The following is a 19,559-nucleotide window of genomic DNA, read 5'->3' on the forward strand; positions in this document are numbered from 1 at the left end:
TTCAAAAAACCATACCGTTTTTGTAGAGCTCTGTTCGTTAAAGTTCAAGCACATTTCTGCTCCTAAAAGAATTTTAACCGTCCGATGCGATAGAGTTGTCCGATTGATAAGCCTCTTGGGTTTATTTATGTTGTTACATTTACATCCGCTCCCCACCTCACAGCTTTCATACGTAATCCATATTGGGGCGCCTGCTAATCGAAAGTTCGAAACACGAACACAAATTAATGAAAGTACTGAAGTACCCCTAGGAAGGAGGTGATATTAGATTCTCTATTACAGAGCCTGACCACTGCCCACTAGACCTTCCCCTTTTGGTGCGGAATGTTTCACAGCTATGCTTAAAGCAAGGGAATCAACCGGTCCATTTAGGTTAGATCTCGATTGGTCCCATAACAGGACCGGAATTGATCGTTCACATAATCGGTCATCAAAGCTAAAATCGAGATTGGATGATAATTGATCGGTCTATTGGGTTAATCAAGTTGAGCCAAGATCGACTGATTCATCCAAAATTTATATTTCCAAATACAAAAATTAGTCGATTCAATTTTGGTTTTTATTTGGTCCACTGATTAATGCGGGTCTGGGTCGATGCCGTGGTCCAAGATATCAAGCATGTGACTTTTTATTTTTAATTTTTTTTAATGCAAATTTCACTTCACAAACTTTGTTCTGCTTGCTTATTCGCTCAGAGGGCTTTGGCTTGTTTATCAATTTCAAATGTTATAGACTTACAGTTGTTCAAATTTCTGAACCTGCAGGCGCAGACGCGCTCTCGTGGTTTGACACTCCTCGCTTAAGGGCTTACTTAGTGAATCAATTCCTCTTATCACCGGTTCGTGGAGGATAAAGATCCTTTCCAGCTCCAATGTGCCCCCAACCACCCATCAAACAGCTCACAGAATTTGGGCGCATAATCCCAGATGTTTGGCACACAGCTCCAAATTATGTGATACGTGTTCAAGTTTGATTTGAGAGTCAGGTAGTTGGATAGGGTCCTTCGTTCTTAATATTATTTGTAATATTAAGCTAGTATTTCATGATAAAAGTTTTCCCAAATCATCCCAAAATCATCATAAGACCAGTCGAGTCCTTGCACTGGTTGCTGCCTCTACTTATAGAGTAGGCGTCAGGAGTGTTGAAGGTTTAAGCATCGATTTCTGTCACTTGCACTTCTCCCCCATTTTCTATCACCCCCTCCCTTTCCCCTCTAGTGTGTGTGAGTAAAGTCCTCTTAGATTAGTTCCTCAAGATGTTAAAAAAAAAATCACATCATCATTGAAGGACTATGTCATTTGGTCCCCTCCAAACCTAAATTATATAAAGGTGAATGTTGATGCATCTCTTGGCAATTTAGGAATCGCAAGTATTGGAGGTGTTTTTAGAAATCATAATGGTTTATTTCATCATGGTTTCTCTTATGGAATCGAATTCTCCCATGCATGTGTTGTTGAAGCCTTGGTCGTTTTTCATGTTTTGCAAATGATGTTGGAGTTAGGATACATATCAGTTTGGATTGATGGAGATAATCTTACTATCATCAACATTCTCAATCAAAATTTTCATTCCATTCCATGGCACAAATATAGAACTGAACTTGACTTTCCAATGTATTTGGTATTGGAGGATGAAGGACGCTCATGTAACTTTGAATTAAACTTCAGTAAAAATTTTGGGAAAAGAATGCTCTGTAGTTGCATAGCCCCTGCACCCAGATTCAAGGGTGGAAAAATAACACCTCTACCCATGTGAAATCCACAAAAACTCAGCCTTGTTGATGCCCATGCACCACAAGACTAGGGTGTTTTCATTTTCCCCCCAAAAAAAAAAAAATTACTTATTTTTTCAGACACTCTATTCTTCAGCCTTTGTGCCCTCCCTTGAATGGTGAACTTGAGGATCCTTTCCATGCTGATAGTGTTTCGACCCTCCTCCCCAAATAATATAATTTTTCTTTGGGAAGAGGAACGCTACCCCTTCGTGTTCCCTACACCCACACACAACTCTTGGTTTCAGCCTTTCAGGGCATAAGGATGTATTTTCACAACTCCCTTGATATCATGGGCTATGTTTGGTCGTGGGAAACACAAACGAGCAGCATTCTTTCTCCCTTATTCATTTTATTTCATATTCTTTTGTTAAACTTCTTTATAATTTTTTGTGTTCAAATTATTATTTTTCATAAAAGACTATAATATACATGAGCCTTTTTTGATGTATTTTATTTTTTATTATTGTTGTTGTTGTTGTTGTTATTTTCATGTCACTTAAATAAATAGTTTTCATTGAGTGATAACAAAAATGAAATAAATAATTTGTGTAGCATCTGTTAGACACAGGAGGGGAAAAATGATAGTCCCGCCCCCTGTGAAATAAAAAATTACGTTCCTATTGGATGCCCTATAGGGAGCATAAGACTATTCATCGATAGAGGCAAAAAGGAGGAAGTGTTATGAGGATAGAGATAGAGATCTTTGACATAACATATGAGACTCTCTTACAAAATAAAGAAGAATCTTTTCCTACTTAGGGGCGTAGCTTATTCTAGCACCTTCTTTCTCTCCTTTATCCCATTAAATGACCTCGTTGCCCTTTTTAATTGAATAAATAGGGGGTCCTTATTTGCTCTCACTTGCCCCGCATAACCTTCACTACTATGTATAAAATACTTTCCTAAAGAATAAGGAAAAAGAACGCTACCATGCTATGTACCATTTGCTAACCTCTACAGTGTTTTCACCTCATAACAGAGGACAAAGATATCGTTTCCATATGAGGGAAGAGAGACCCTCGTGAGCTCTTTATTTGCCTGTGTAGCCTCTACCACCGGGTAGGAAACATCTACCAATAAAAATTCCATAATGCCCGGTGTATAACAGTCATTTAAGCTTGTCACCTCATCCTGAGAGCCACGACCAGAGCGGCAGAGTTATTTGCCCAAGAAGAAAAAAGGCCAAAAACCTAGGGCCCGTTTGATAACGTAACCAGAAACATGTTTCTGTGTTTTTCTGTTCTCAGAAACACAGAAACGGCATAAATACCGTTTGGTAAATGTGTTGTGTTCTACTTGTTTCTTGAAGCATAAATTGAAATTTATAACAATTTATGCTTCAAGAAACATGAATGACGAAACAAGTTTTACTTGTTTCGCTTGTTTCTCGAAACAAAAAAGCGGAACAATGGTTCGACAAACCGACCCTTTTAAAAATCTGATGTACATATTGAGACCTTCATTCGAAGATCGACAGAGAATATCCCTGTACAACCGTTGAAGACGACGGTTCCCCAGTTCACCGAGATCTCTTCTCCCCCTGCGTAACCGACGACGAGGAAGCAACGATCTCCTCCTGCGTAACCGACGACGGGGAGCGGTGAAGGATGATCCCTAGGACCCGTTGAGGGCTTTCAGTCACAGAGAAGAGAGAGAAAGAGAGAGAGAAGCAAGAAAAGGTATTGAAGACTTCAACGTCACGACAGTGAAGGGATCGTAAAAGACAGCTAGCAATGAAGAGGGAGGCTCACCTACCAGGAGTATAGAGACTGTACCCCATCTCTTATCTTCCTTCACGTTCTTTTCCCCCTTTTTTTAGGGTTTGTTTCTCCCATTCCCTCTTCCTCTTTCAAACATCTTCTTCTTCTTCAACCTTCTCTGTTCCTTTATTACTTGCAAAAAAAATGTCTTTTTTCTGGGCTATGCTCACCTTGAAGGTTAGGGTTTAGAGTAGGTTTTGGTTTTTCTTTCTCCTCCTCTTCTTCTTCATTTGTCGTTGGTTTGGAGTAGTTTTCGCATAGTTTTACGGGTGGTTCTTACTGAAGATTAGTGCTTCTGCTTCGTTTGGTTCGGTTTTCTGTTGGAGTTTTGGGCGGGAAATCAGGGCTTAGAAAACAGGTTTGTCTATGTTTATATACCCTGTTTCTCTCTCCCTCTCTTCCTTATTTAGCATTTTGATGAATTTTTCGATGAATTTTCGGCGGGAAATTGCGTTCGATCAGGGCTTTTCTGGCTAATGCTCCCATTTATGCTTTTGATTTTGAGTTTGTTGAATTTGAAGGGGGGGCTTTGTTTGCATTCCTTGTGAGCATCTGTAGATAAAAAACGCATCTTGAAGGACTCTGGTTCTCATTTCTACTGCTCTACCTGTTTTGCAGGAGTGAAGGAGGTTTCACTGAACTTTTGAGTCATAGGATAGTCTTATTTTGAGATTGTCCCCTGTTTCTGTTTCAATTGCTCGTGCGTTCGGCCTTGTGTAATTCAATTTTTCTTCAAGACCATTTCTATCATTGAAGTATTCTGGAAGTTAGTGGCTTGTTCAAAATTCAAACAAGCCATACAGGAATAAGCTGAGGTTCTTACCTTCTGTGGAGAAAGATCGTTCTGGATTTGCCCATTGCAGTTTTAATCCAACAATTTCCATATCTAATTTCCTGTCTTATAAACATCATATTCTGTCCAAAATGTTCTCAGAAATAAAATTTATCAAACACCTTCTTACCTGTTTCTGTTTCCAGAAACAAGAATTATCAAACACCCTTCTTACGTGTTTCTGTTTCCAGAAACAACAATTTCTGTTTCTGTCGTTTCTTGAAACAGAAACAGCAGAAGCGTTATCAAACGGGCCCGAGTGGCAGAGCGGGAATATCCCTAGGAGCAGAAAATCGACGTCTCGGGGTACTCTTTTCTCTCGTTTTTTTGATAGAAACTCTTTTCTCTTCCTTTTCTTAAAAATATCTTACGCAACGGTCATTATATTGCCACGCTGGCAGTGGGTCTCCGGTTCGCGTTTGGGGAGCAGCTACCACTGCTCAGACCTCACCCTCTCTCCCTGCAACGACAAAACTACGAAAGCAACCTCGACAGAACACAGCAACCTAACCCGAGGGTATTTGTGTAAATAAAAATTCATTTCCTGTGCAAGTAAATAAAAATCCAACAAGCAATAGGGGAGAGTGAGAGACCATGTGTCCTATCCGTACTCTGGATGAATTAGGAGAGCTAAACCGAGGAGGGCCCACCAATAATTGGGAGTCAGGAAGCATCTTATCTACGTATTCGTTTTGGAATTTGGAAGGATATGGTGAATTACAAAGGGCAGGTTAGCTTATATCATGTAATGGTACAAACTACAAACTACAAAGTACAAAGAGTATTTAATAAGGTTAGTAGAGACTTTGGGATTGGCTTTTGTTAAGTATATTTGATTTGATTGATTGGGTTAGATAATCAAATTAGGTTACCCCATTGGTATCTTTCGGTGGGGCCTATCCAATAGACATTGGACACTTGTAAGACTATTACTTGTTTGATTGTAAGCGAGGTGGGACCAACAATTTTGCTGTCAACCGTTGATTTTATACTACAAATGGTAAGTATTGGATTAAGTAGAAATCATAAGCAGTTGTGGATTGGATTCAAATTATCTACATGAGCGGTGAGGTATAGTGAACATTTGGTGGTTAAAAGCATCCAAAACACATGCCCCAAGGAACTCCTAACCACCTAATGCTTATTGTATGCAATGGCTATGATTTTCACGTATTGTGGACCTATGGTAACATGACTTGGGGATACATTCTTATCACAATGTCATGTCCTTTTTTAGGATGTCAAGAGACATAATTTGCCCTTGAGCAATGTATATTGGAGTTACCATAGGAGAGTGTAAAATAACCATTCCAAGTTTACTGGTGAAGAGCTCTCTCTACTTTTGGACAGTTGACCTTTAGGATTAGTTATTTTGACTATGAACAATAAGGGTTGAGATTTTAATGATTTAGTGACACCTGAATAACTATGTTACGGCTCCAAATCTCTCCATTGGCTACCTTTGGGGCCAACTCTAATGATCTTATTGTTTCAAAAGCAAAATTCAATGGTAAGTACTCTTGATCCTTGTACAATCTTATTCACATACGTAGAATCCATCTTAATGCATTTCTTTGTGTCGATCAAGATTGTGAGAACTTGATTCACTATCAAAAGTCGTGGGGAGTTGGTCAATTGGCATTCTATGGTTTAGTTTCTCCTTTGTGTCCCTAGTCACAACTTCATTACATGGTTAGCTATATCCAATACCCCAATGCTTTGTCTAAGAAAGATCAGTTGGCGAGGTTGTTGTATGATAACCCATGTTTAACAGGGGGTCTCGAGTTCAAAAGTCCAGAGTGTTACCTTTCCCTTCACCCCATCTATTGTATACCCATCTTAAAAAAAGACCAGTTGGCGACGTTGGTAGATTGACTTGTTTTGTCATTTCTAGAAACAAATTTGAAAAAAAAAAAAAAAAAAAAAGGTTGTTGTGCCTAATAAATCTCTTAACTATTTAAACCTAATAAAAAGAGGCAACCGAACCTTCTATTCCTTTTGGGCCTCCGATGATATTATTGGATTTTTAGTGGCATTCGATTTGCAAAAAATGTTTCGAGAATAAATTTATCAAATGCCAAAAAGATTCATTTTTGTTTCTGAAAACGTGAAAAACCATTTCTGCTGTTCCTTTTCACCCCATGTGAAAGAGAATTAAGGGTGAGAGTAGAGGATCATAATTAACCCCCTTATTGTACCGAACTCTGACACTAGACTTAAAAAGGCCCTTCTAGCTGCAATAAAATGATGGAATCTCTTCACTGTGGGTGAAGAGAAACTCCATATATCACATACAGTCTGTTCACAAGATAGAAGTGCCATTTAGTCCGAACCATTACCACATTAACCCAAGCTGGCCTGACCCAATCCATTTCCACCCTTACCCACTTGTGATGTACTTGTAGGGCCAGTGAGATAACTTAGACCTCCACCCCCCCCCCCCCCCGGCCACACAGAAAGAGTAGGCCGGCCAAGTTTGATTAAGACCCATGATTGTGAGAAAGAATACATCATTTTCCCTTATTCTATAGAAAAACCTTATTGATAATGACACCCCAGTGACAATTGCCTCTTAAGAAGCAACTTAAATTACATCTCTCCCCCACTACCGGACTAGTGGTGGTGGTGGAGCTCCGCAAGGCGGTGCTCTTGTTTCTTTTTCTTAAAGCTTTTCCTCCACTCTAGACCTTTTTTTTTTTTTTTTTTTTTTGAGATAGTTCATTGTTTCTAAGACAAATAGGATTAGAAGGGTCCCACATTCATATCTTAATGCCACGTCACCATGCTTGGGTTGCAAGATTAGGGCACCCACAGCCCCATTATTGATATTTTGATAAAGATACACCATGCTTGACCGGCAAGCTAAGCGCCGTTGGTCACACAAGTGGGCTGTGAGAGTGGAAATTGTCCCGTGGACTGTGACTGTGGCCCATCATCATCATTTCATCCGCATTAGGATTTTCAAACCAATCACCCACTTAGTTCTCTCTCTCTCTCTCTCTCTCTCTCTATCTAGAGAACGTTAGGCATACGGAAAATTGTGGTGATTTGCTTCATGATCTTTCTCATTAATTATGAAAGCGTATCCAGTGTGCACAAGGCTCTCGTCACTACAAGATTTGGGAAGGGTCATAATATAAGCAGTCTTTATCTTCACTTTGTGAAGAAATTATCTTTTGATTCAAATTCACTGTTAGATTGTAGTGAAGCAACCTTCCTATCGTGCTGAGATCTACCCTATATTACCTTTCACATTTTGTAGAATATTTTCTTTTTTTTGGGAAAGGATCTAAATGATTTGACATGTTAATCGCTATTTAAAATTTTAGTCCTCAATGTGTAGAGGATTACCTAGCAAGGTTCAAGATACTATAATTGATCTCAATTGATATTGATTCAAACTCAATATGGATCAGTCTATATCAATTTTTTTTCGGATTAGAATCCTATTGATTTTTATCTTTCATCTATACTAATCCATCAATAAAGTATCAACCAAGAATTGGGATAATCGAATCAGGCCAATCCGATCTGAATTCTCCCATTATGCTTCTACGAGTTGACCCATTTTCTAAGAGATTAAAAAAAAAAAAAGGGGACACATTTTTTATGGGATTCATTTCCTCGCCAGATTGTCAAAAGTTTTATTCTACTCCACAGCCAATTTCATTTAAGGTTAAAGAATGGCAGGTAAGAGACCTTGTGCCCAACCTAGAACTTTAAACTCAATCCCTTCCTATGTGGGCTGTTTAAGAAATTATTTTTTTCTATTTTATGATCTTTAAAATTTTTAACCCCAAAGGGTTAGCACAGTTGATTTGGAGGGGACATGGTACTCTGCGTTAGAAAATGAGGTTCCATGATCAAACTTTCACCGTCGCACCTAAATTTTTGGGACCTTCGTACGAGAGTTTCCATCTCGAACTTACCTAGTCCTGTGTAAGGGTCAAAGAACCGACCACCCTGGGTGTCAAGTAAATTTTTTTTTTAAACCAACTTTCTAATTAGAAGTGCCCATCCATATTCGGATCCGACTCCTCTGTTTAGTGCCTATCGCCTATGTCGGCTCATAACTATTTGGGCGAGCGATACAAGATGAGGGAATGATTCAACGGTTTGAGAAAAACGAGGCACTAACAAAGCTTTGGAGAACAAGGCACCAAAAACCATTAAATCATCATTTTGTCATGTGACGCTTGCCCAGGTAACTATAGAGAAAACCTGAGCGATAGACACTAAAGAGAGGAGCTAAATCCCCATGTCCTTCACTTAGTAAATAATTAAGTATTAAATGTCAAACAATGAAATGCCCCTTAGACAATGTTTATGCCCCTTAGACAATGTTTATGCCTTTATTGGGGAATCCTTTCCTTTCAAAATTCTAATTCTATCTTAGACAATAGAGGAGTGGCTAATGGGACCCTTAAGTATAAGATGAAAAAAAAAAAAACACTGGAAACCTAAGTTTTTAAAAAATTTGGTACGGCCTCTTGTTTTTATATTGCCAATAATTGGGTGGGCCCCTAGGGTTTGCTTGATTGAATGCTTGCTTGTACTTGTTAATGCTTCTTGTACTCGCCATGAAGAAGCATCTATTTGCTTTTCAGGGCTTGGGCATCCTTAAAAAACCATTGCTTCATTGTTTTAAAAAAAAAAAAGTGTACATGTTTTCTCATCATACCCTCTTCCTTCCTCTTTTTCTTACTACATTTCTCTTTTGTGGTTCATTTTGGCAAGGGTCCTTTTAATGGAGGGCCTACCCACCCATAATCATGAGATTCTGTAGTCTTATAAACCTATTTATATATATGCAAGGAGTCTAGGGTATTGTTCCTATTGGAGCACCCCACCATAAACAATAAAAAAAAAATAAATAAATAAAGAAGAAAAAAAAACCCACTCTAACCTAGGGTGTCCTTTGTGATATTCATTCTTTAATTACTTACAAAATATGGCACTATGCCACTATTGATGGTGGTCAACTCTTCGAGTTCTAATTTCAAGGATTTATGCGTTGGAAGAAAACAGTACAGAAGAAAGTTCTAAATGTTTTATTGGGTCTGCTAAAAAACTGTTTTATTGACAAAAAGTACAGATGGATCATATAAATTCTTTAGGTGAGCAGTCACTTAATTTGAGCTAAGTAGAGTGATGATTTGATCGAATTTAATGTCTGGTAGATAGGGGTTTTCTACACAGGCCACATGTTAAATTCTATATTCCATTTTAACTTTATAACCACTAAGCATTGCCCTGATTAGCTTGACTTTAAGGCTGTGTTTGGTAGCCAAGGGAAGAAAATAAAAAAATACATTTGTTGTACTTTTTTTTCTTGGATTAAGCATTTTTCTTTGAACATGATATGTCTTCACCCACAAGAAGATTCTCATTTTTAAATTCAAAACTTTTCTTAGGAATTGTGAAATTTTCTTTTACTCCCTCAAAAATTTTCTTGCCAAAAACACAAGAAAACATGAGAAAATATGAAAACATAATAAGACAAAAATGAATGATTACACAACAATTTCCTATGTGTCTATCTCTCTCCTAAAATTCAAAATTTTTTGAATTTTTAAATTTTTTTTTCTTTTATTTTCTTCTCTTGGCAACCAAACATACATACTTTTTTTATTTTCTCATCATTTCTTCTCTTCTCTTTTCTTTTCTTTTCTAGATTTTTTTTTCTTCTCTTGGCTACCAAACATAGCCTAAGGCACCGTTTGATAAAAGTTCATTTCAAACAGAGAAACAGGAACAAAAACGTTTGATAACTACGTTCCGTTTCACTTATTTTTAGGAATAGAAATAAGAATTTATAACTGTTTATGATTCAAAAAACTGATTTGACGAAACGAATACTACTCGTTTCCGGAAACAACATTCACTCGAAAAAATTAACCCACCCGTGAACCTCAAATGTCGGCTCCACGGCTAGCAGCAACCGGACTCTATCTGTAACTCCGGTGAACCGTCTGCAAATCTCGTGAGCCCTCTGCATCTCGTGAAAGCAAATTTGCTTGTGAACTGTCTCTCTCTCCTCACTTCCTTTGGATCCTTCCCTCCTTTATCACCGCCACTCTCTGTGCATTCCAAAATCTTGCCCTATCTTTCACTTCCTTCTTCAATCTCAACGACGAAAACCTATCGACCTTGCTGACTTAAACCACCATTGTGGGGAGCTGTCTCTGCAAAAATCTCTCTAGAACTTTTTTTTTTTTTGTTGGGTTCTAAAGATGAGGAAGATGAAGAAAAGCCATCTTGAATGTGGGGTTCTTGACCAACTTCTTGTAGTTTTCCTCTCGGTTTTTGTTCCGGTAAAGTCTCAGACAAACTCAGGAGATGTGGCAACGATGATGGATTTGAAGCAGAGTTTGGACCCTCCGAAGTCCCTTGAATGGACTGACCCAGATCCTTGTAAGTGGAAAAATGTGGGCTGCACGCACGGCTTCAAGGATATCCCAAATTCAAAATGAAAACCAGGGTCTCTCAGGTACTCTTCCTTCTGATCTTCAAAATATCATAGCACCTCAACGATTGGAGTTGATGTCTACCAACATCTCTGGTTCTCTACCAAGCTTGAGTGGGTTGGGTTCGTTAACGGCTGATTTCCTTACCGGCCTTTTGTCGCTTCAAGTTGCTTCAAGAAATAGGTTTATCAAACACTCAAAAATTCGTTTCTATTCCTAGAAACGAAAATTTATGTTTCTGTCGTTTCTGTTATGTTTTTGCCGTTTCTTGACACATAAACGGCAAAAATGTTATCAAACGGGCCCTAAGGCATCATTTGACAACGTTCCATTTTAGCCGTTTCAGCATTTTCTTGTTCCCAAAAACAGAAAAATAACCTAAAAAACAATTGATAAAGTTGCTCCGTTTCACCCGTTTCTAGAAACATAAATCAAAATTTATGCTTATTTATAATTCTAGAAATGACTTTGATGAAACAAGTCCGTTTCTAGAAACGAATTTGAAAGGAAAAAAAAAAAGTTGTTGTGCCTGATAAATCTCTCAACTATTTAAACCTAAAAAGAGGAAATCAAACCTTCTCTCCCTTTTGGGCATCCAATGATACTATTGGGTTTTTTTATTGACATTATGTCTGTACAAAAAAAGTTTTGAGAAACAAATTTATCAAACATAAAAAAATCCGTTTCTATTATTTTTAGACACAGAAACAGCAGAAACGTTATCAAACTGTGCCTAAATCTCTAATTAAAAAAGTAAATAAATAAATACTGTTTACCTGATAATTTTGAGAGTCAAAATGTGGACCTTTTAAAGGTCAAACAAGGCCCAAAAAGTGATATTTAACTTGATACGTGAGAAACTATAACGACTGAAATTTACAACAACATTTGTATGGTCTATGAGGATCTGGTCACATTTGAACCGTGATACCTTGTAAACTGCCTCTTCACAGCTTTTGCTCCACCCATGTAGGTTGGTTGGAAGCACTAATAAGCAAACCCATCTCGTAATCTTTTTAATCATTTCCTTGAAACCAGTTAGGTATTACATCCTATTAAAGTTAAAACATTTGCCATCTTAATCCATCCTTGAGTTCAATCTTGCTATTTGCTTCCTAAACTAATTTCTCCATTTCCTACATTCAGCATCATAAAAATATCTTATAATAATATTAATATCAATAATTAAAAAAAAAAAAAAAAACCAAGAAGGTAGCTGAGTTGGCAAGGATGGACCTTCACCTTAGGAACTGTGTAGATTTGAGTTCGACTCCTCTTATCTCTTTAGAGCCACTCACACAGGTGGTGTTTAGTGTTCTTCACTGCTTTCGGTGAAAGTGTTCTCATTCAACCATGGTATCATCCGATACATGCGGTTATGGAGTTAGTATGGGGCAACGGGATTAGTTCGGCCGAAAGCATAGATACCAGTCGTTCGCTTAAAATAAATAAATAAATCCTAATTGATTTTTCAATATACACATAATTGCATAATTTTTTTATGAATTTATTAACAATAAATTAAATTTTACATTATTGTATAATTAATTTGTTTTTTACAAATCTATTTCCATTAAATATTTTGTTTAAAAGAAAAACATGGAACATATATAAATAATTAGGAAAAGAGACGAGTGATACCAAAAGAGAAAAAGGTGGCTCTACAGTGATATTCTAATTAGAGAGTTGGTGCATATTCTTGTTGGTTGTCTTGATTTTATAAGCTTTGGGCAATCTATCAATCTCAATCTATAAATATGTGCTAAGTCCAAGTTATGGTAGAGCAACCAAGTTTAAAGCTCCTCTAAATTATAATGTATTCATGATCTCTTGTATCATCCAAAGGAAAAGAGGTCAGTTGAGAGGTCATCTCATTGGAACTGAGATATTAATAGGATGTGCATTTTAAAACTTGCCTCCTTATTTCTATGCAAAATGGGTCAAGAGAATCTTCTGTCACACTTTTATTTAAGTATTTAAAATAAAAACTTAAATTACACTTATGATGATACTATTTTGTTCTTTGCTACCATTAAAGAAACACAGATAAGGGAAAACCAGACAGATAGTGGGACTTATTAGAATATTTCAAATTCATTTAGATCCCTTTGGAGATTAACCTTTGAAAAGAAAATAAATAAATAAAATATTCAGGTGATGAGGAATCTGGTTTCATTTGAGGCATGTCTATTCCAAGTAGGATTCGAAGTATTGATATCAAATCGGCTGGATCAAGAGTAACATCGTTAAAATTTTCGTCATTTTTAGTGAAAAATAAAGATAAAATTGACCAATCCATGCCAAAATAGAGATGGACATTGATCCAATGCCCAAGAATTAAAACCCTGATTCCATGTGTTCAACCACTATTGAATCTTTCCCAACTATGCTTATAAACCAAGAGATTATCTCAAATTAAAAAAAAAAAAAAATTTAAACTTTCAATATTGTTTACATACTGTTTATAGAGGTTGAAAATAAAATGGTTAATTGGAGAAAGAAACCTCTAAATCCCTCAACATGGACTTATCCACAAGGCTCTAGGCAAGCAATAGTTTAGATCCTTGAGGAGATCTTTTTTGAGGGGTGTGGATCAGGAGATCTTTAAACAATCCCAACTGAGGAGCAGCTAATGGCGCTTTACAAGGACCAAAAAATATGGATGGTAAGACTATTGTTTTCCAAAACATAAATTAAAAAAAATTGACTGTATCTATAGTGAAATATGGATTATCTATCTTCCAATGGCTTCTATTGGTTTAAATTAAGGAAAGAATCTAAGCAAGAAAACATAAAAATGCTTAAAAGCAGCTGAACTGTTATCATTTAGATTATTTTAACTAAGGCACTTTTCTCTTAGCTTGTGTGTCCTTGTAGTATGTAAAATAAAAATAACCAAGAGGGAGGAGGGAAGCTCTTAGGCCAAGACCTAAGCATTTTAAAATCTAATCTAGATTAGCTAGCATAGCATGAATCTAAGGATTGAGTCCTAAGAAATTTGTATATTTTATAATAGTAAATCTGAGGATTTAGACTTAATTGTTACGATTTATGAACAACACTCTTGTATACGCAGCCAAAGTAATGGTGGTGGGGGCCCACAATTTGGTGGCTCCTCTCTTGAACTATCTTTCCATAATCTGGCTCCACAATAGTATCATGCAGATGTATCATCCAACCAGTGGACTAGAGTGATGACACATATCTTTTAGACTACGTTTGGCTGTCAAGAAAAGAAAACAAAAAACATAATAAGTAGAGCTACATACGTATCAGATCTCCCATCGATTCTATGATACGCATCAGATCTCCCATCGATTCTATGTTAATATTTAGTACACACATATAATACCCATCCTTGACTTAGTACATTTCGTGTTTGTGGTTGCGTAACAATGTATAGTGATACTATGGTTCTGCTCTTTCTATTAATTTTTCCCCATGTTTCTACGTTATGTTGCAGATTTTTTTTTTTTATTGAAGTACAATCATTTTATTTTTTTACTTTATATTAAAAAATGGTTAATGATAAACATTGGCACAACGATAAGGTTGCTTCATTAGGATATAGTGATTGCGGATTTGAATCCCTAGCCCTTGAGGATTGGGTATGCCTTGCTTGATTAAAAAATAAAAATAAAAGGCTTATGTCTTATGGGATTTGATATAACCTAATCCAGTGGTCATTCAGAGTTCCGACCCTAAATCTTAAGTAAAAGAAGTGTTCAAATCTAGGTATGTTTGTAAGCTAAGCGACCTAGAAAACTCATGCCCAACCCATCCAGTCTGCCTTTAACTCAGGCCCTAAGCTGAGTACAACTAGGTTGGGCTCGGTCCTTGCATGTGCAAACCCAAAGTTGGGTTGGACCGGACTTGTAATGGACTTCATACCTTGGAGAGTTGGAGTGCGCCCAGGTTCTCTAAAATCCAAGTCCAGCCCAATCAACGAAAAAAAGAAAGGTGTCCACCATGGGGAGACGGCCGAACCTCAAACCAATAGGAGACCGGTTCGAGATTTAAAAACTATGGTATAAGGCTACATGAGTGTCATAATTTTACCTTTTTTGTTATATATATATTAATGAATATAAATCTTATTAATTCAACTATTAACATTCAGATATTTTAAAATATTTTTATTTCTACATAAATAAAATAAGAAATAATAAAAAAAAGGGTTGGAATCACTACCTGGTTGCATGCAGGAACCAACAATGGGAGACAAATAGGGGTAGCGTGGTCTTTTTGCCACCCTCTATGGCTGGGCCTAATGGTTTAATAACTCGGAATCAAGATCAGGATTAAGGGTGCAAGTTTGGCCTGATGGCCCGAACCCGCCCTTGTCCCGCCCTGATTCTGAACAAGTATTGACTCAAAAATTTTGGCCCTGAGGGCCGGCCTGATCTTGAAATTTCTGACCTTAAATCAGGATTAGGGCAGGTAAGGGTTGATGTCTTTGGCCCGCCTAGCTTGCCCTGAACTCGGTCTTAATTTTTTTACCCTGACTTTTGGCTTGACCCGGCCTTAGTTTTTGCCCATGATGTTGACTTTGGATTTTTTGTTTTATTAAGATGTTCTCCTCTTTGTTTAACATAACAAAAGTTTTGAGATCTTCGGATTGTTTACCTTATTAAGATTATCTCTTTGTTTATCATGACAAATAATTAAAATTTTTTGGATTATTTGATTTCTTAGGATGACCTCCTCTTTATTATGAATATTTTTTATTTTTTAGTTATTTCATATTTTGCAGGGTCAGGATTAGGCTATACTCGGCCTTTGATGGAAAACCAAGGTCAATCAGGGTCAAGATCACGGTCATCCTGGTCCGACCCTAAAAAATTTGGGTCAATCAGGGCGGGTAAGGGTTGGGTTGAACCTTGAAGGGTTGGGCCTGGGTTGAAGTTTTGCTCAGGGCGGGTTTGGGCCTAATTAAAGGAACTTAGGATTGGGCTAGAGTTTTAAGAAACCTCGCCCAACCCGGCCCTATTGCACCCCTAATCAGGATCGGTCAAGGCTGAGTCGATACTAATCTAAATCAGCCCCTATCAGTTTGGAACAGACTGATTTACCCTTGTATTCTTTAAAAATAAAAAATTCCAATCCAACCAATTTTGACCGATATCCAATTCCTTAAACCATGTTTGGTGTAGGGGTTCACGACTAGACAGTGATCTTTACACTTAGAAGCTAGTGCTTACCCAATAAAGCATGAGCTGCTCAAGGTGATACGAGAGGTCATCATTAACAAATACGACTCTCCTCAGTAAGTACCTACCTAAAATTAAAACTAAAACTAAAACTAAAACATGGATTCTTCATCGATGATCAGCTTTGCTACAACTTTGATGCCAAAGAATCGATGGCTCAGAAGAAAATTTTGGTTTAATTAATTAATATGTTGCACAGAGTGGCATGCTATTTCTAACTGACAAAGGACAGTTCTTATCCATGCTTTATGAAGATCATGAATGCCAAGAACACGTCGGAGGTTGGCGTTTTCACCGGTTAGTCTCTCTTAATCACTGCTCTTGCATTGCCAAATGATGGCAAGGTGGGTGGGTAACCATCAAAGTGTTTGTGTAAATGCCTATGCCAACCTCCTTTGTTCCGATCCCATATCAATCATATTGGAGACTGATCTCACAATGGTTAGGAAGAGAATTTTATTTGGGCTGATATTGTCTTGGGTTGCTTCACCTGCCCCTCCAATATGATACTCCATCCTGTGCACCCATTGGTACCGCCTACTAGCTTATCATGTGCACATGGGCAGTGTGCCAATCCCTCTTCCAATATTTTTTTACCGCTACATTAAAAAGATGTAATTAAAAAATAAAGGAAGGGATGGGCAGACAACCTCCTCCAAGTAAATTGACCGGCAACAAATATATGAAAAAGGAGACAACAGAGGACATGGGGCTCTTTTCACTAAGAGGGGAGAGAAAGGTAGACATTGGCTAAGCACAACCTATTGTGTCCAACATTTTCCTTTGAAAAGAAAAGTGAGAGAGTTCTTTGAACAAGCAGGATACTTTACACCTACGCCTTAGGATATGGCTCTTCTACATAGCGAGGATAGAGCTTGCTTATGGTTACCTGGGCGATTGACACCTATCCCAAGCTCATCCAAGGGTTGTGGTCGCTTCTCTTAAAAAACCAACTATCATATTGGATCCAACCCATACCTGATTGAACAAAACTTGGATCTTCCTCCTCTCTTCTCCTCTCCCACAAATGAAAACAAGATCCCGCGCACTGGTCTCTTCTCTTATCTCCTTTCCCACAATCCAGGACGGAGGCACCATACCAGTATATCGAAACTAAAGCAATCGGTCATCCAACAGACCTTGTACGCGAGACTCGGTCACCCACGAGCAGTACCACTAGCGTAGCCGAGAAGGTTGGCGTTGGTGATATGAGACCAGCCGCTGTAATCGCGGTGTGGGTGTCGTGTCTATCTTGGTCCTGAGGTGACTCACTCTTCTTGGGTTCTTCCATGAATCTCCTACCGGAAGCCATGCGGTAGCCCTTAGAGAAGCTCCGCCGATGAGTTTTCTGTTGCATAAAGAAGAGCTGAAATCAACGTCGGACTCACACTACCCTCACCATCTTGAAGGCACTTGGGGCATTCCTGAGTTGTCGAAACTCTTTGACTCAGACCAGCTGGTGCTGGAAACGCTGATGATGAAGTGGGTGTATCTCTTTATAGCGTAAGCGGGATGGGTTCCAAGGAAGTAGTGGTGGTGGGAAAGAAGGTGGGGGATTTGATCAGGGATTACACTGGGTGTCAGATCCAAATCCCACGGCTCTACTAAGCTTTGGGGTACAGTACGGAATGTGCGGCCTTCGCCCATGGTTGGCATTTAGTTTGGGAGGCCAAAACGTGGTGAAACCTCAGATTTTGAAGTAGGACCTGATCGGATCTAGGTAGAATTCTTATTCTCTGTTCTGATTTTTGGGAGAGAAAAGAAGACGTGGAGGATCCGAGTTTTGTTCAATTGGGTAAGGTTTGGATCCAATCTAATGGTGGTTTTTTTAGAGAAGCAACAACAATCCTTGGATGCACCTAGGACAGGTGTTGAACTCCCTGGGTGATCAGCGCTATAGAGAAAAACTGGATCCTACTCCTCATGATCAGAGAATAGTTTCCAAAAAAAAAAAAAAAAAAAAAAAAGCCGTACCGTACGAAGTTCGAACCCCTCAATCAACGGAGAATTTCTTATCCATTGACCATGGTGCATAGTTATCAATTCGGCCGAATAATTCACGAATTATTCGGCCGAATCGAATTTTTCCGAATTTTATCAAAAATTCGGACCGAATCCGAATTAAAAATAAAATTCTTTAAAATTCGCGACTTTTTCCAAAATGAATATAAATCGCGAATAATTCGGACCGAATCCGAATTAAACCGAATTATTCGGTCCATTTAAACATTATTTAAAAAAAAATCAAAAATAAAAAATAAAAAATAAAAAAACAAAATTTTTTTTTTTAAAACCCCAATAAGATTTTTTGACCGCTTTTTTGACCGAATCCTTAAATTAATCGTCCGAATTATTCCGAATAATTCTCCGTCCGAATAATTCCCGAATCCGAATTTGCTAACTATGGCCATACCCATGGAAAAGTAGTCGCAGCCCATTAAATGGAGAGAGAGAGAGAGAGAGAGAGAGAGAGAGAGAGAGAGAGAGAGAGAGAAAGAGAGATTATTAAGTCATGAGTGGGGTGAGAGTCGCGAGAGTGGGAGAGAGATCCTGAGAGTAGCGTTTTTTTTTTCTTCCTATTTTGGTGGGAAAATAAAAAGGAAAATTTTAATGGTTAAAAGAAATTTTTTTCAAATGTAAAATATATTTCCCTTGTAATTAAACATCTAAATTTATTTTTTCTGAAAAAAAAAATTCCATGTTACATAAAAAATTACATTCCCCTTCGACTAAATAAAGCCATAAATCAAATCGTAATTCTCCTATGAAAACCTAATTCACATTCAGATTACACCATGTACGAGAGTAGTACGAAAACCTGATCAGATTAGAAAAGATATTCTCTTTTCTTATTGAAAGACGGGAAAATATATTCTTTTTTGATAAAAAGACTCGAAAAATATTCGATTTGGTTTTATACGAGACGGTTTTGCTTCGTTGTCAAATTTGTTTTTTTAACAGTGACCCACATTTAATGCTTCTTCTGTCTTTACTCTTTAGTGCTTCTTCAGCTTTGTGACTTCCACCTTATTATATATGGGTATGTCTAAATGTAACCAATCCGACTTCAATTAATGTGTCTCCATTATTTTATCATTTTATGATTGCTTTTAAGGTCAAAAAAGTAAATTGTTATATTCCATTATTTTGTCATTTTGTGATTGCTTTTAAGGTCAAAAAAGTAAATTCAACCTAATGCTTTTGAATTGTTACTTTGATTTAAACGGCAAAATGAGGGGTATTTTTTTAGAATGAATCCATTCTTCCCAAACAACTCGAACAACCCCTCACCCCAACTGATCATCTTCCTCTTCGCGAGTTTTTTTGTTACCTTTGCTGGTTTTTATAGCATAAAGTTCGGCGAGATCATCTCCAGTGAGCCAGGTAAAGACTCTCTTTTTTCTCAGCGTATCCAATGCTTTTCTGGGTTTTAGGGTTTAAAACTTCTGATAGACTTCATTTTTGTTTTTTGAAGTTTAGAAAACAAAACCTCTTTCCAAAAATTCATGTATCAAT

General features: G+C 37.6%; 1 long non-coding RNA gene across 1 annotated transcript; it reads left to right on the forward strand.

Moving 5' to 3' along the window:
- Positions 1–3,609: 3,609 nt before the first annotated feature.
- Positions 3,610–4,425, forward strand: LOC122087987. Its single transcript, XR_006142934.1, has 2 exons — positions 3,610–3,892; positions 4,153–4,425. It is a non-coding gene; the product is annotated as an uncharacterized LOC122087987 (long non-coding RNA).
- Positions 4,426–19,559: the final 15,134 nt, after the last annotated feature.

Source organism: Macadamia integrifolia, chromosome 9, assembly GCF_013358625.1.
Source record: "Macadamia integrifolia cultivar HAES 741 chromosome 9, SCU_Mint_v3, whole genome shotgun sequence".
In the NCBI taxonomy this organism is placed as follows: domain Eukaryota; kingdom Viridiplantae; phylum Streptophyta; class Magnoliopsida; order Proteales; family Proteaceae; genus Macadamia; species Macadamia integrifolia.